Below are 14,475 nucleotides of genomic sequence, written 5' to 3' on the forward strand. Positions count from 1 at the left end.
TATACATCTATATATATTTACATTGGAAAACAATCATTTTTTGTTAAACTACAATATTATTTTTATTAAGTTTTAATAAAGGGCTCGGCGTAAACCGGGAGCTAAAACACCATGTTTGACAAGGATAGACTTTTTGAGAGTCTTGTGTTCCGGACCCTAGGACAATGTTCCTACATACTGGGAGTATCACGCAAAAATCACCCATATGATCGAAGCCGGGGGAAATACTGAAAGTTTCAGATTTTTGTTAAATAAAAATAATAGTTTGGTTGGAGGGGTGAAATACTGAAATCCTATAAACATGCTGTGTCTCCCCTTTTTGAAAAAAAAAACACTCACATTCATTTGAGAGGTTCGTAAAAATACCAAATTCAGCAATGAATAGCCTTCCAAGAAGGCTACGACCTCTGCTCCAAATTATAAGAAGTTTGGGAGGCTAAGCGTGCCGTCACTGGATGTACACCACCCAAAGAAAAGAAAATGTAGCAGTCCACGCTAGCAATCAAAACGGCAAAATTAGTTAAGATCCTTGAAGAGAAATGTCAGGCGAACAAGGCGACCTAGTCGACACTCAAAATTTTCTTTTTGATCTGGGAAAGCAACCTCCATTACTTCAGTAGGAAGTTACTACCAACTTCATTATTTTACAGGAGATTCCATCACATGGATACCTGCAGTCACTGAACATGATAGGACAGCACCGGATCCGGCAGATAAGATCTTGGAAAGATGGTGCGCCTCCAAGGGACAGGGAGATTGTGCAGAAGCGCCACGATCATTCGATCCGGGAAAACCGGGGTCCGTCCGATGTTTTCCTCCCGACTCCAGGCTTCAGTTTGCGGCCGAGCTTGCATCGTTTCCCACTTCTGTCTACTCGATCCGAACGAGTGAACGACGGTAGCAGCGACATCTTCCTCTTCAGCTCTGCTTCATCTTCTTGAACACATGTCAATTGCTTGATTGGATATGTGTTGGCAGATTTTGATCCCAAATGGTCGTACATTTGTTTGTGCCGAGAGCTGTTTGTATTGCATTCACTGTTTGTATTGTAAATGGCCAATCAAGCAAACTTGGTATATGGATTTCTATTTATGATCACGTGATTGTTGATGATGAAATGTGCAAAAAAGTCAAACAATCATGTTGAAATGAGTAGGTAAGCTCGCCATGTAGGTAACCACAATCTTGGGCAATGCAAATCTATCAACCAAACACGAAATGGGTTCGTCCTGCCCATTTTGACTCAGCCAACCAAATACGAATTCGACTCACACCCATCTCAACCAAACACTCACCTTGAATGGCTCCACCCCTAAATCCGGTTGGCCGCAACCCATCCAATTTCATCCATCAACCAAACACACCCTAAACCGGATGGGAATTCGAATCAGTTTCCTAAAAACTTTTAAATTTTAAGAAAGACTTTCAGTTTGTTGAAAAAGAGCGAACTTCTAAAATTGTGGATGAGCGTTCAACAAATGTTGACAAACTTTTGGACTTTCAGAAACGAACATTCTATTATTTTGACAAACTTTCAAAATTTCTGGATGAACCTTCCAATTGTTTTTGACAAACTTTTAAAAATTCAGATAAACTTTTATTTTTTAAAAATTGACTTCCTTTTTTCTACCGACTTCCAAATTTTAGAGATAATTGTTTCTAGCTAAGTTTTTTGCATCCTGATGTGCTGGCCTTGGCTTGCTTAGCGTAAAGGCTGATTAGCGTGAAGCACGTTTCGTCCGCACGGCGCAAAGCTTCGAGCAAAAAGTTCTTCCGTTCATTTAAAAAATAAATCAAAACACTAAACCCTTACACTCGTATCTCAAAAGTTGACGAGGAGATACGGTCTTGTCCTTTGACGAGGAGTACACCATGGTTGGATCAACCAATAGAAGGACATTGAGAATGGTCGTTCAATGCAATGCCTTAAAAAAATGGGATGATGGGCCTGCGTCACAGTTGGTAGATCCAACTATTGGGCTAACCTATAAAAAAACTATTGGGCCAGGCTAGGGATTTTACAAAAAAAAATCTTTTTCGAAAGGGCAGACATCCATTTCCATTGCAGAGTTGTTATAAGTTAGAGATCGTGTAAACAAATATAAGCCGGCCGAAAAGATCAAATAAAGCGAGTCTAGACAACTAAGCGTCTAGTACACCGGCAGCTGAACAGGATCGAAAATCTCCAAATAATACCTGAACAAGGAAGTAACAGACTAATACGCATTAACGACCATTGTTATGTCCAAGCAATTCAGACCACATCTGGGCTTTCACACAGGTACATGAACGACACAACCAAACTGATGTCCTCCCTGTGCTTTCACGCCAGCTTGATCAGTGTCTTGTCTTAATCACCAACATATGCAAAGTGTTCAAGCTAAGCGATCCCGTCGCTACCACGATAAACACCATTTACCGATGCTGAAACAGTGTTTATGCTACTCGTCCCGGAGGTCCACAGGTTTGCTGCCATCGGCGCCGTCATGAGATGCAGGAACGGGTTCGCTGGCTCGGCAACGTCAATCTCTCCCTCGAGCATCTTCACCACCGCGCCCATCGGCAGCCTCGCCTCTGGCTGCGAGCTCTTTTACCGTACACCGAATTTAATACAGACCGTTTATTTGTCCCGATCCAATGATCGGTATAATTTGGCACTCCACGGTTGATTCTATGAAGTACCGGGTCAAAAATTACTGGAGTTCCTTGATTTGGAGGGTAAAATAGTAATTTGGGGAGGATATTTTAATCTGTCTCGTCCTAACCTGAATCGTTACTTTCACTTTCCAATAAAAAAGACAAATGATTCAGCTTTGACCTAACCCCGCCGCCGCTTGACTGGCCTGCCACACCGGCGTAGCGGACGAAGGTGCGGATGAAGCATAAGCGGCACTGCCGAGCTCCTTCATGCATGCAACGGATAATGCGGTGCCGCCACCCACCCTTGCAAATGATCCTAGGCTAATTAAGTTGGTTTGCTCTCTCGAGGGTTGATTCGGTGTAGTGGATAGTAGTTTTGATCTCTTTTTTTATAGAACTCGATCGAACCATGAGCAAATTCGATTCAACTGCCCAGATGTGGATGCATTATTTGGGATGTGCAGAGAGAACCGCTAGGAACCCAATTTGTGCCATGATTGATTCAGCTAATTAAACACTACACGATTAATCAAATAAGCCAATCAAGGTGCCTAGCTAGCTTTGAACAGATCAGGTTGTTGATGGCATGTTGAAGGAGGCGCCCGAGATGCCAGACTCCAGACGCCTAGGATGAGACGGGTGACATGCATTACGACGGAGGATCGCCGTCCGTCCATGGTGACGAAGGACGAGGAAGTAGTGTGCTACCAGGATACCGGAGTAGATTAAGATAAAACATAATATTACTCATAAATTAGCAAAAGAAATCGACCAATTTACCCTTCAATTGGACGGTCAGATTTACTTGGTACTCCAGCCTCTAGTCAAGGAGTACCAGGGTACCGTAAAATTCCTCCCGGCTGCTGCTGCACGCACCAAAATGCCGCCTTGCACATCCTCTCTGCTGTCTCCTTGTCCTGCTCGCCCAAGATCTCCATAAGCTCGCCGTTCTCGTACTTGATCCATGCCATCTTAGGGAACCACTGCTGGCTCTCTGGCACGGCCTCGTTGAAGTTCCACCTCTGTCCGATGATCTCAAACAAGAGGATGCCGAAGCTGTACACGTCACACTTCTCGGTGGTGCCGGCCTGCATCCACATCTCAGGCGTGGCGTACCCGGGGGTGCCACGCATCCCCGAGACGGCCTAGTGTGTGTCGGCCCGGTTTAGCAGCCGTGCGAGCCCGAAGTTAGCCACCTTGGGTGTGAGACCACCGTCGAGGAGCACGTTACCAGGCTTGATGTCATAGTGCACGATCTTCTGCTGGCACTCCTCGTGGAGGTATCGAAGGCCCCCTGGCCACGCCAATGGCGATGGCGCGCAACTCCGGGAAGCCGATGCCGCATCTTCGGTCATCAAAAAGGTAGGCGTCGAGTGCACCATGCTCCATGTACTCGTACACCAGAGTGCGCATGCCGGTGGCACTGGCATCGAAGCAGAAGCCGAAGAGCCTAACGAGGTTGATGTGGTGTGTCCTCCCGATGGTGCCCACCTCCGCCATGAATTGCTCCTGGGAGGTCCGGTGGTCGGAGGTGGCGTGGAGCCGCTTCACGGCGACCATGAGGCCGTTGGGTAGCATGCCCTTGTATACGGTGCCGAACCCGCCGGCGCCGAGCCGGGCCGAGTAGTTGTTGGTGAAGCCGGAGAGCTGCTCCGGGGTGAACCGGATGGGCTTTTCGCCGGCGATCTCCTTGAGGAACCTCTCCACAGTGGCGTCCCATATCTGCAAGTCCGGCACCACCGCGTACAACGACGATGCTGGCGTCGCGACAGCGCCTGTGGTATTGATGTTGATGGCTGGGAGGCCGTTCTTCTTGACACACCTGTACACGAAGTAGGCTATGGCGACGGTCCCCAAGATGCTCAACACCCCTAGAACCGCAGGAAGAAATTCAGGTAAACGTAAATATAAAAAATCATCACTCTTGAACTATTCTTGAATATGATTTAATGGTGATCCGTGTGCAAAAAAACGATTTAATGCTGATCGATCGATGGAACAGTCGTCACGCACCGACGGTCAAGGCCATGAAGGAGTTGAAGGTGCTGGAAGCTTGTTTTTTCTTTTGAGGGGAAGCTTTAGGTCATAAAACCTATAGCATTTTATTAATAAATAAAGAGAATATTTACAAATAATTACAAGTGACAACTATCTGAAGTTTTTGATCCATGATTGCATGGAATGGTATTTCTTTCTTTTGGCTCTATGGAAGACCAGGTTGAGCTCATATTTGAAGGTGCGTTTGCATCTGTAGAGCGATGGGTTGATCCCATTGAATATATAGTCATTGCGTGTTTTTCAGATACTCCAGTTGACAGCAGTAATTATCTCCATGTGAAATGGGACTTGAAGCGCCTGTTTGATGATCATGATGTTGCCATGGACAATTGGCTGGGGCATTGTCGGAGCACGGTCTCCGGCACCGGGGATGCCGAGCACCCCCTTTTTGGTTCGGTGGAGGGCGAGGTGATCGCTCCGGCGAACGCCGGCGTGGCGATAGACACGAAGTGTAGACACAAGAGTTTTACCCAGGTTCAGGCCAGCCGGAGGTGTAATACCCTACGTCCTGCTTTGAGTTGTATTCACAAGTTTGAGAGCGTACAGATCACCCGGGGAATTCCCGGGTTGGCTACTTAGGTGAACGCTATGCTATGTTCTACTCACTCGGGTTTGAACTGAGCTGAACCCTTTGACCGGTGGCATTGGTCCTCCTTTTATAGACAAGGGGATACCACAGGTGGCTATGCATGCAGGGTGACACGTTGCCTAGACGCGTGTCACAGCTATATGGAATACACTTTTGCTCATCCACGTGAGACGCCATGTAGCGCCCGGTCCACTGTACACGGTAGAAAAAATGGTTCTCAGGGTAGCCTAAGACTCCTGTCGGTGCATTAAATGCACTGCGCCCGTCGTCTTGTCCTGTTGTGGTGACCCAGACCCGTAAGGATCCGGACCTCTGTGTACTCTGTGCTAGTCCCTGGATCAAATGCTAGCACACACAGTTCCATTGATGAAGTACCATACACATGTCTATTACATCGGTTCGAATTACAAATCCAAAGTACTTAATACAACCAAGCGGAAGTTCAAAATAAAACAAACTGATAGGTGCAGGTCAGTACATTGAATGTACTTGCAAGTCACACCTGTGTGGTTAGGAGGAATGCATGGAAATGATGAAGGGTTTCCTAGTTTGGCTACTAAGGTTGTTTTTGCAAAATGCTGCTTTTGGGGTTTTGAATTACTCATAGTACTTTCCTTTGAAAACCTCTAATCCTGGAGTTTTGATAAAACAATGTTTGATCAATAGTATGGTCATTATGTGGAAGTTCACTCCACGACCTAGCTATGCACTCTGGGTCAACTGACACTCACATAGCATCCCTTTTTTCCTGACTCATTCTGTGGAACCTTCCATCGAGTCAAAACAGTTCTGGGGTTTTTGAAAACAAAACCTGAAGATCTCCACTTCTCCTGACTTAATGACTCAAAGTCGCCCGTAACCAGGGGCATGGCTAATCGATTAGATTGACACTCTCGAGAGGTTTGTACACTTTACCCACTTGACACAATCAGTCCAAAGTGTTGCCTGACGACAAGCGTGCGCAACAGATAAAGATTGTGACGAAGTCTTTCACTAGAAGCCCCCTGATACCTAATTCTGGCACCGCCCGCCCCATATGAGCACATTGGCTCCTCTCTGGATGGCGATACCCAGGTAAGGGTTTCCCGCTAGTTAGTCGACCAAGCCAGAGCCCATAATAGCAATTGGTTGCACAAGAAGCTTTTGGGTACATGAGAAGGTTTGAACTCTTGAATTTCTGGACAGCGGTCCCCACCTTCTCCGGAGCGTGTACCCGTTACGGGGCTACAACACTTGCCGACAGCCAACTGGCCTCCATCATACCACTCCATCCAGATAAAACATTTTGGTTTTATTTCGAAAACATTTTTCCAAAAACATACTCGCTCATAAAGAGCACTTAATACTTTTCAATATAGTTTGGGTCCCGTCCCGTTATAATAGTATAGCATGCTTTGGAAAAACGTAAATACATAACTTATGGTATTTGGTGGCATGGCAATAAAATCCTATAAGCAATCTACTAGGAATAACTAAACATGTTGAAAACGCATTTGATAAATACTTCATAAAGAAATAACTCTAACATGCATCCCTATGCCATTGTAAACAAGATAGCTTAAGCAAAATATAGGTACTACATGATCAATAAGTGTAACTTGCCTGGTTCAGAAAAGTTGTTGCGGTCGTCAACTCCCTGGCACTCGTTGCAATCGCAATCCGAATAATCTAACGCGAAGAACGAATCAACAATAAATGCATAGTTCCAAACATCTCTCAAAATCCAAATATAACTCCAAATGAACTTCGGATAAAGGATGTGTCACAACCATACAAAAACAGAATCTAAACATCATCTAAGTAATACCATAGTATTAACAATCAAGTTCTAAAGCCTAAGGTTAACGCTAGTGTGGCTAAGTCTGAAGATTCAGTAATCTGCTTCTGTTAACAGATTGCAACTAGGGTTGACAGGAAAAAGGTGCTAAGGTACAGAACATGGAATGAAACATAAGCTACAGTGTAGTTCTAATGTTGTACTAACTAACGCAATAGGTTTCAGTCCAATTGGATAAACAGACCAAAAGTTACTGGCTTGCAAAGGTGGCTAGTCAGATTCTGACAGACAAAGAATACTAACTTCTACTGAAAAGCTACTGGTGCTAAACTATTCCAATGACAGAGAAATAATCCAAGGAATCCAAGAATATGATATACTCTTCCAAATGGCACTGGTTTCACTAATTATGGAGATATGAGGCAGTAGCTATGAACAGGTGAATGTGGTTACTCTAAAACAGAACAGTACAGGATATGAACTTCTACCGTCATGCTGCTAGTGAAGGTGAAATTGAAATGGTCCAACTAGGAAATTGCTTTGAAGGGGTGTACCTAAGGTTCAAACTACAGAAAGAATCAACTAAAATGATGCTACGGACAACAAAAAGAACTACTACGAATAAGGCTACCCACTAAGAATGGTGCTGCAACTTCCTGCCGTGGCAGAGATATGGCAGAGAGGCTGCTTAGAATACAATTTTGCGACGAGGATGCAGTGCTCAAGATGAACCATCTACGGCTACTGTCTACAGAGCAATTATAGAGAAACATTCACTCTACACAATGGTGAAAACTAGAGCACATAATGATCAACGGTCTGCTGACAATCGACGCTTGAAAAGAGCTAACCGAAAAGCACGGGAGATGAACATGTTCATACCCAAATCTTCCCGGAGATGAACGGAATCGAAGATCCGAAGAGCGGGAACGAAGAAGAAGGGTTGGAGGAGATTCACGGTGTCGCGGGGATCGCGCAGGCGATGGCGGTTCGGCGAACGGAGCAGCGCAGCTCCGGCAATTTCTCCCCGGAGTTTGGGCGGCGGCGGCGGCGGTTTCGGCCGGAAATCGGGGCGCAGGGCGAGCGGGGAGCGGGGGCGGGCGAGGGCATGCGCGAGAGGGGGCGCGGGGTGCTTTATAGGGCTCGGGCGCCTGGGCGGCGGGGCTGGTGGTTGCGGCGCGACGTGGGGTCGCGGGCGCGTGCGGCGACGGCGGTTGCGCGGGCGACGCGGGCGGCGGCAGGGCCGGCAGGGCTGAGGGCGGCGGTGGAGTCGGCGGCGCGGGGCAGCGGCGACGGCGGCTGCGCGGGCGAGCAGGCAGGCGGGCGCGGGCAGCGGCGGCGGTTGGAGACGGCGGAGGTGGCCAGAGGAAGAAAATGACTGGTGGGCCCCACCTGTCAGTGAGAGAGAGATAGAAAGCGTATTTCTCCAAGAATACGTTTTCCTGCGGAGAAAGCGTAATCCAGATAAAAAGAAAAAGAATAAAAGAAAAAGATTAATAAATACTTTTCAGGATCTATAATTCACCCGAAATTCCATTTAAATCATTTAAAATATCAATTGGCATCAGAAAAATTCCAAAAAATTCTGTAAAATAATATATTTCATTTAGAGTCAAGGAAAATTATTCCCACTCAAAAATAAATTAATAAAAATAGTTGTAATGTTTTTAAGCTTTAAATAAAACCAAATAAAATCCTAGAATGCGTTTTTAAATTCTAGAAAATTCTCAAATCAATTTCTATCAACCTAACACATTCCAAGACACCATTTAAAACACTTTCAATAATGCATCATAACGAACACCAAAATTTTAAGATATGATCAAGGTGATATGCATAAGAAATGAAAAGGTGCGAACATTCGAAATCGTGGGCCACTGGTACGACAGTAGCCCTCGGGCGTGCGCCGGCAGCCTTGAAGCTTCCAGCAAGCGCTATCCTCGATCGGTTGCCGGGCTACGCCCTATTTGACACGTGGGTCCCAAGGGGGAAACCCATTGGCACCCGGCCTCGTGGGCCGCATTTATAGTTCCACTTCTCCGAGCAAAACGGTCGGGCGCACGATTTCGTGCCTTATCCCCCTTAATCGCCAGAGAGTTAAGGCCACGTCGCGCACCCCCTCTTAATCTTTGATTCTTTAGGGCTCTTTATTGATGATCATGGGGGTGTCCGTTGCAGTCCGCCAGCCCCGATAAATACCCAAGGCCAGTGGCGGGGCACTCCCCATTGTCTCTCGCTCCTGCCATCACCTCCTCCCAAGCTCCCCGCTCCCCAACTCCAACTGAACCACCTCTCCACCTCCGCCGATGTCTTCCAAGGGCCAGAACCGTCCCAAGGGGAGCACCAGCAAAGGGGATAAGGCCGGCAAGAAGGATCTGTCGGACAGGGCTCGGAAGGAGGAGGAAATGCGGGCTAAATTTGCCTTCTCCCCCCCCCCCCCCCAGGGTACAACGGCGAGGGGGTCGACAAGCTGGACTTGGTACTGGCCACCAAGCACAATGAGCACGGGCCGACGCAGGTCCTTCCCGTCGGAGCGGAGCGTGACGGGCACTATTTCCGGATCTTCGGGAGGTTCATCCTTGCCGGGTTCGTGCCGCCGCACTCCTACTTCCTTTCAGCCATCATGGAGACCTACAAGCTCATCATGGCACAGCTTCACCCCATGTCGTTCTTCACATTGGCTATTTTCCAACACCTCTGTGAAGCGTTCGTGGGGGTGATGCTGTCGGTGGCGCTATTTCGCCACTACTACTACCCGAGGGTGGAGAAGAAGGCTCCCCTGTCCTCGGGGGTAGTGTTCCGATTCCGCGACAGAATCAAATCGGAATTCATCGAGCTGCGGAAGAAGAAGATCGAGCATGAGTGGCGCTATGACTGGTGCTGGGTGCGCACCGATGAGCTCCAGGAATTCCACGAGGAGCCCCTCGGGCCTCCGAAGGGCTCTGACGACTGGACGCTCCGCGACCATAAGGACGAGGAGCTGGCCCCAATCTGTGCGAAGATCAAGGCGCTCCGTGAGGCCGGGCTCACGGACACGGATGTGGCGCGCCACTTCATCGGGAGGCGCGTGCCCCCTCTGCAGCGGCGCTCTCATCCGGCGTGGATGTACACCGGGGCCAGCGACCGGACCCGGCTGCAGCGCACGGACCTCCTCGCGGAGGAAGTGCAGTTCTGGGTGAAGGGTATCACCGGCGAGGACGAACCTTACCGGCTACTCTCGCCTAGAACGCACTCGCTCCACGCCGAGATCCCGAACCCGGGAGCCCGGGATCTCCCACTCTGTGACGAGTGGGGGATTGTGGAGGACCCCTCGGTGCAACCCTCACCCCCGCAGCCTAGGTCCCGGAAGGGCAAGGAGACGACTGCCGACTCGGGGAAAGGGGTCCAAGGCCAGGCCTCCACCAAGGCAGAGGGCTCGGACTCCGACGACTCCTCGCTGGGTGTCGGAGGAGACCTCAGTGACGACGACGTTCCCCCGGCAGCCGGCAAAGTCGTGCCAGAGGTGGATGACGAGTAAGATGACGTCCCCCTGGTGAGGCGGTCCGCGGCGGAGCGGGCGGGAGGCCAGCCCACAGCTCCAGGAGCCTCACGGCGACGCGGGGGCTGGGGCCTCCGATGGCAGTGGCGCGGCAGCAGCAGCCGCCCCGACCACCTTGGCAACTCCAACAGTTCCCCCCGCGCGAAGCGGCCCTCCGGCGAGGAGCATCCTAGCGGACAGGGTGCTCAAGCTCAAGCCTGCGGGGTAAGTCCAATGTTGTCCAGAACAGTTTTGATTTCGTGAAATTATTTTGTGCCTGACTAATCTATTTTTGCGTTTTCCAGTTCGTCGAGGAAGAGGGGGCAGGCCAGCGTGTCGCCGGCAGCCCCAACCAAGAAGCCTTGCCCGGCATTGGGCGGCCGCGACCAAGACGCTGCTGACGCTGCGGTTGCGATGATGGTAGCGGGGTCCCCGATTCGAGCTCGCAGGGCACCGGCCCGGCGGTAGGTACGTGCAAGTTCGAACACTTCCTTTATCTGTTCGCACCAATCCCCATGCTTGACGCAGGTGCCGTTCATGCAGTTGCCGGAGGGGCTCCAGCTGCGCCCGCGCCTACAGAGGTGCGGGTCATCGACCTTACTGGCAAGGTCGACGACGATGCTCCGGCGGAGGTTTCCTTCGCCGGAGCCCTTCAGCAATCGACCACGGCGCCTGCCGGGGCCATGACTGCTGCAACAGGTGACGCCACGCAGGGGGTGCCATCTGAGGCGGGCGACACAGAGCAGCCTCTTCTAGCCGGGGTGGGCGGTGGTGCCCTGGAGAAGCCCCCGAGCCCCCAGCTCGCCCCTTCGGACGAGCAAGGAGCGGCGGGGCTCGGCCATGCCGGGGGCGCGCCATCAAATCCTGACGCGCCCTCGGGGTCGCAGACGGTTGCGGCGGGGTCCTCCTCCTCCGCCGGAGCCGCCTTCAGCCTGGGAGCAGGGGAGCTCGCCGGGCGGACTCGGGGTCGGATCACTTTCGAGCCCAGCGTGTTCCAGCAGGGACACCAAGTGATCGACAACATCCAGCAGCAGCAGCGGATGTTCGTCAATTATTTCAACGACGCGCAGCAGCACCACGCCCGCGTAGTGGCCGAACTGGGCGCAGCGCGACGGGAGGCGGAGGAGCAGTGCACCGAGCTGCAGCGGCTCCGGCAGGAACTCCAGCAGGCGTGGCAAGCCGGGGCAACGCCAGCTCTGCAAGGGGTGCCGGAGGCGCAGGTCCTCCAACAGCTGTGGGATCTCTAGCAAGAGCACAGCGGGAGCTCGAGCTGGTGAAAGCCACACATGCCAAGAGCGAGGAGGAGCACCAGGCGGCTCTGGACTCGTTCCAAGGGCGTCTCCGGAAGAAGACGGACTTACTGTCCGGCTACTCCCCGGAGATCCAGCGCCTCCGCCGCGAGGTCGGAGAGCTGGAGACGGTGGCCGCAATAGCAGCCGAAGCCTCAGCGTGCCGGGAGAAGGAGCTGCGGGACCAGGCCCGCTCCCGGGAGCGTGAGCTTGCGGGGCAGCTCAAGGCCGCCCAAGATGCCAGCTCGTCCCTTCAGGGCGAGTTCGACATGGTGCGGCAAGAACTCCGGTTGGTCGACGACGACAACACCAAGAAGGCGTCGGAGATCGGTAGGCTGAAGTTCTAGTGCCGCGAGCACAAGCTGCAGGCCCAGGAGGCTCGCGGTGCGTGCATAGAGCTGCGGGCCCGCAGGACAGGGGAGGTGGCCCGGCTGAAGAAGCTGGCCGACTCGGCGGTGGAGGCGTTGCAGGGGTTCGACATCCCTGTGGCTTCCTTCGATGGGGCAGACATGGGGAGGTTCACTTCGTTCTTCTCAGACTTCGTCGGCCGGCTGAGCGGCTTACAGAGCTGTGTCACGACCTTCGGGGACCGGCAAGTCGGCCTTGCGGCCAAGCAGGTCGCCAGGCAGATTCTCACCCGGGTCCACTCCGCCCACCCCGACTTCCCGTTCGAGTCGGTCTTCGACGCCTGGTCGGACGAGGAAGAGGCCAAGACCCACCGGGAGGCGGTGCAGGGCGTCGTGGACGAGATGGTGGCGCGAATGCAGGGTAAGGTCGACGAAGACGAAGCCGCTGCTGAGGAGGTTGCCGGAGAAGCCCCCGATGCCGAGGATTCCCCTGACATCGACGCAACCACCCCGGGAGCACCTCCCGCGTAGTTCTCTTCCTTCTCTTTTTTTTATTTCCCTGGAAGTGGTGCATGGCGCCTTAGAACTTTTTATGTTAGCTTTCCCTTGTCATTATCAGTGTTACTCGTCAACTTGTTTTGCCCAAGCTTTGATATATATCCAATGCTACTTTTATTTGCTCCTTTGCCTAAAACTAGCTTGACGGGGAGGGGCTCTGTCCTTCCCGTGTTTTAGCCTTGCGTACTCGGAGACTCGCCAACCACATGCTTGGCCAGACTAGGGACCCGGGATGGACCCGCGATGCCGACCTAGGGCCAAACAGCAGCGGCTAGTCACTCCGCCTGCGGGTTAACTACCCCAGCGCGCACGCCTCTGGGACGGACCCGCGAGCCACGTGTGGGGGGCGTCCTCACCCCGCAAGCGTCCTTCCTACGCTCCGGCTACACGGGGACCGAGCTTACCCCAGCAAACCAGTGTTACTAAAGGGGAAAAACCAAGGATCCAAGATACTTAGCTTCCCGTTCTTTTTAGACTTGTTGCGCCTTGTTGAGAGCCGTGGCAAGGACGTGGTGGCAGTGCACCCTCCAGCAGTACCTTCGGAGCTGCGGAGGCATGCACCACCAGCCTTTACGACGCCTCTCGCTTGTCTCATCGCCATTTCTAGTGTCGCTCCATAAGAGATGTGGCAGGGCCACGATGGTGAGAACACCCTCAGCGACAAGCGCAGAGGGATGCAACACCATCGCCTCTCTGCGACATCTCTTGTTTTCTTGCCCGTTTCTGGTGTTGCACTTGCCCTGGTCTCCTTAAATAGCCAAAGGGTTGTTCTTGCCTCCACACGCCCGGGACCACCAGCCGCCGCGTGGAGGGCACTGGCCCTGTCTCAGTTTCCTGCATCAAGCCTCGAAGTAATCGCCATATATGTACAACTTACTCGCAAGACGACGACACCCGTGACCGCCACGAGTGTCACTGTGTGCCTTCGCCTCATCCCTATTCTGCATGTCAGATTCCTGCAGTGCCCAAGGTATATAGCAAAAAAATTCGAAATGTACGAAAAACAATATAAACTGGATAACCTCCTGCCTCCCAGCCCCCGGGCACAGAAGAATCAACCTCAGACCTGGGTGTGAACATCTCTACGTTTCCACGGTGCCTCTCTGGCACGTAGCACGTTGCAGACGGGCCCGACAACTGCTAGGCCTCGTTCCGGGGCGTCCCGGCAACGAGCTTGGTTTTCAGGGTTCCGACAGCCCCCTGCTCACGGCCAAGGATGAGGAGACAATTCGGTGCACCTGGAGCAGGAGACAGAAGCATTCACAGACAGGAAAGCACAATATTTACCAATGTAACACTTATCTTTATTCAACTTTGTGCTAGTGGATTACAATCGGGCCTTGCCCGGCTACACTAGCTTAAAGAGGCATGCTGCCGTAGCGTCACCCGTGGGTAAGGCACCATCGTTTCACGGGCAAAACTTGCGTATGTGCTCAATGTTCCAACTATTGGACACCGGCAAGCCTTCTTCGGTTTAAGGACGGACAGCCCCCGGTCTGGTCACCTGCACTACCCGGAAAGGGCCTTCCCAGATTGGAGTCAACTTGTTCCCGACCTTCATTCCTTGTATCCGGCGCAGGACGAGGTCTCCAACCTCGAGCCCCAGGGGACGGACTCTCCTGTCGTGATAACGACGGAGTCCCTACTGGTAGCTTGTAGCTCATACAGCAGCTCGGCATCGAATCTCCTCGATGAATGTA

The 14,475-nt window shown here is 51.7% G+C and overlaps 1 pseudogene; it reads right to left on the bottom strand.

The window, feature by feature from the left end:
- Window positions 1–2,380: 2,380 nt before the first annotated feature.
- Window positions 2,381–13,376, bottom strand: LOC100829062 (annotated as a pseudogene).
- Window positions 13,377–14,475: the final 1,099 nt, after the last annotated feature.

This window comes from Brachypodium distachyon, chromosome 1 (genome assembly GCF_000005505.3).
Source record: "Brachypodium distachyon strain Bd21 chromosome 1, Brachypodium_distachyon_v3.0, whole genome shotgun sequence".
NCBI classification, from domain to species: Eukaryota; Viridiplantae; Streptophyta; class Magnoliopsida; order Poales; family Poaceae; genus Brachypodium; species Brachypodium distachyon.